This window comes from Suncus etruscus, chromosome 2 (genome assembly GCF_024139225.1).
Source record: "Suncus etruscus isolate mSunEtr1 chromosome 2, mSunEtr1.pri.cur, whole genome shotgun sequence".
In the NCBI taxonomy this organism is placed as follows: Eukaryota; Metazoa; Chordata; class Mammalia; order Eulipotyphla; family Soricidae; genus Suncus; species Suncus etruscus.
In genome coordinates, this window is record NC_064849.1 from 79,436,237 (window position 1) to 79,439,285 (window position 3,049).

A 3,049-nucleotide genomic window follows, 5' to 3' on the forward strand; every position below is an offset into this window, starting at 1 on the left:
AACATTGACATAATGACCTGGCACAGGCCTCAGAAGAAAGGGCATTTTCCATTCACCCCTGAACCAGGGAAACCATCCACAAAACATCCAGGTTTGTCTATAACATCAGCTGGAAGCAATCCTCTACCACAGAAGATCCTACCACTGCTCAGACATCGACCTGCTCAAGAGACTTCCCTTAACACTAAGAAGAGTTAACAACAACAACGACCTGCTTACAGAACAGGGCTTCCTGCATTACCCTTTAATTGTGAGGTGAAACGAGAGGACGCTCCACGCCCTGACTTCAATGCAGGATATGCAGATTCCAGGATCTTTAATACAGAAACATGATACCAACAACAGAGACTATGTGAAAATAAAAGTGTGTTGGCACTACAGACATTGTCTTGGATTGGACGATCTAGCTTGCCTGGAGCCTAGAGTTGGTCTTATGCCAGGAAACTTGAGGGGTACAGTCTCTTTGTTTTTAGGCCAAGGTTATTCCTTTCCATGCCCCTCATATTTTGGTGGGCCTATGCAAACAACAATTGCTACTCTAACACCGTTTTTACTGTGCTCCTTTGACTCTAATCCTTAAAAAAAAAAAACACTTAAAATTTGAGGTTAACTTAAGCTAATATGTATGTACATGGAAATGTAAAAATACTATGCTTCTAATGTTTAAGGAGTTATGTAAGTTTTATGGCTTTAGATTGCCTTGTGTGCTGTTAAGAAAGCTTATAATGTGTTACAATCTGGGGACTTGAGGGACAAAGTAATTGTACATGGATTCTGTGTTATTTATCTTAATGTTCTTTGGCTGAAAGTTCAAAGTTAAGATATCAGCAAGGGAACTTCTTCTGAGAATTATGTTATGGATGATTGTCTTTCCACTGTAACTTTACCTTGTCCTCTTTCTTTGCATCTTTGTTCTCATAATTAAAAATTAAAAATTAATAAAAAAATTTCACTAGCGGCCTACCAATTCTTACCACAGGCTGTGTTCTTTACACTGACTGTATAGAAAGAGAAGGTACAGTAAATGCACCCCATGTACACCTCAATCCTCACTTTGTGAGTTGGGGGACAAAAATATTCAGTAGCCAAACAGCTAGGCATATATATGGATATATTAAAATATACACATGTAATATTAATGCTCTACAAAATATTGACAAATTGGTCAAGGCATTCTTATTTTATGACTTTACTTTTCCAAGAAGGTAAAAGAAACATACAAAACTAGTATTTCAAAATGAGAATACAAAATCAATACAATTGCAACTCAATTGTTATTGGCATGTTTATCTAAAATATAAAAATGTATACCCAATTATCTAGGGTGCTAAAATATATATTATTTACATTTTCTTTATTTATAAGAAATTTCAAAATAGATTTAAAAATAATTTTAATTTTAATAATTATTATATACATTCAAAGCTATCAGGTCAATTCCATTAAAATAACAAGTCCAGTAATATTCTTATTAAATAATTTATTATAATTTGCAATGTAACCATAAAATACTTGTACATCCTCTAATTCCATCTACACATGTGTCATTAAATTAAAAGTAATTTAGGGTTGGAAGAGTGGCACAAGTGGTAAGGTGTCTGCTTTGCCCTCACTAGCCTAGGATGGACAGCGGTTTCATCCCTGCAGTCCCATATAGTCCCCTAAGCCAGGAGAGATTTCTGAATGCCATGAGTAACCCCTGAGCATCACAGGGTATGATCCCCAAAATTAAAAGTAACTTAAATGAAAAGTAGATGATAATGAATTTAAAAAGTAGTACTGCTATTTTAAAAAGAGCGATTCAATATATTATTCCCCAGTCACATAACTATATGTTATACTTTAAAAAATGGGATTTTCACATTGGCCTGAGAAGTTGCTCATTTTATATTTTGCTATGTATTTTAAAACTTAATGGCAGGGGATGGCTAGATAAGTTGTTCATTTTGTATTTTGCTATGTTTTTCTAACCTAAATGACAGTGGAAATATTTTTATGATATTTATGTTGCTACCTCTAAGATAACTCATTGATAACCAAAAACTGGTTTAAATAAGGTATCTGTAATTATACAAAGTTCCAAAAGAATAGCCTAGTGTGATGAGTTGTAAAAATTTTTGTGGAATGTGTTATGAGAGTATTGCAGATGTAAATAGGCAAATAGCTTAATATCACGAAGGAAAAAATATAGAATACTGTTAATGTAAGACATCTGTATAAAGATAGTATTTAATAAAAACTTATAATGGAAATAATTTTGATAAACACAATTATATTTTGTCTTGAAAGACTAAAAATTAAATCATTAAATAATACTTTAATCTAATTTTACATATATAATTATATATAATCTACTATGCAATAGATTTCGATATATCACATTCAAATTTTAACTTTTTTTTTTCTGTTCACATTCTTTTTTTTATTTTTGACAGAATTATTTATGGTACATAGTGACAGCGAATGAGGGGCACTCCCACCCCCAGTGCTGTCCTCCCTCCACCCCCATTTCCAGCATGCATCTCATATCTCTCTCCCTTTCCCCCCAGAATACTAGTAAAACTGGTCTCCACTTTACAGCTTGTTGTAGATTATCTATTCTGTTGTCGTTTGCGATAAAAAGAATAAGAAAAAAAAGAAAGAAGAGAAAAAAAATTGGCCACACTACCAAAAAAAGAAAGAAAAAAAGAAAAAAAATATGCACCCAGCTAATGAGAAAAGAAAAAAGAAAAAAAAACACCAAATAATAACCACAGGAGTGAAAAGGGAAGAGAAAAGTGGAGGAAAGAAGGAAGATATAGTGTTCTGCTATTGTATTAAGTGTATTTTGATATTATAACAATCTTAAATTTATAGAATACATAATTTATTGTATATCCACTTTAACAATTCTGAAAAATAATTTTCAGTGTCACAAAGTCATTACCACTAATGGTCTTCGTGTTTTACTCATATATATTCTGAGTTATATGTGTATAATACAAGATGGCTGAAAGTATAATCTTGCCTTCTTTTCATGCATATAAGGTAATTTAATAAGTGTTTAAAA

General features: G+C 32.3%; 1 pseudogene; it reads left to right on the forward strand.

Annotated features, from left to right (window-relative positions):
• The first annotated feature begins 957 nt into the window (after positions 1–957).
• Positions 958–1,074, forward strand: LOC126002717 (uncharacterized; annotated as a pseudogene).
• Positions 1,075–3,049: the final 1,975 nt, after the last annotated feature.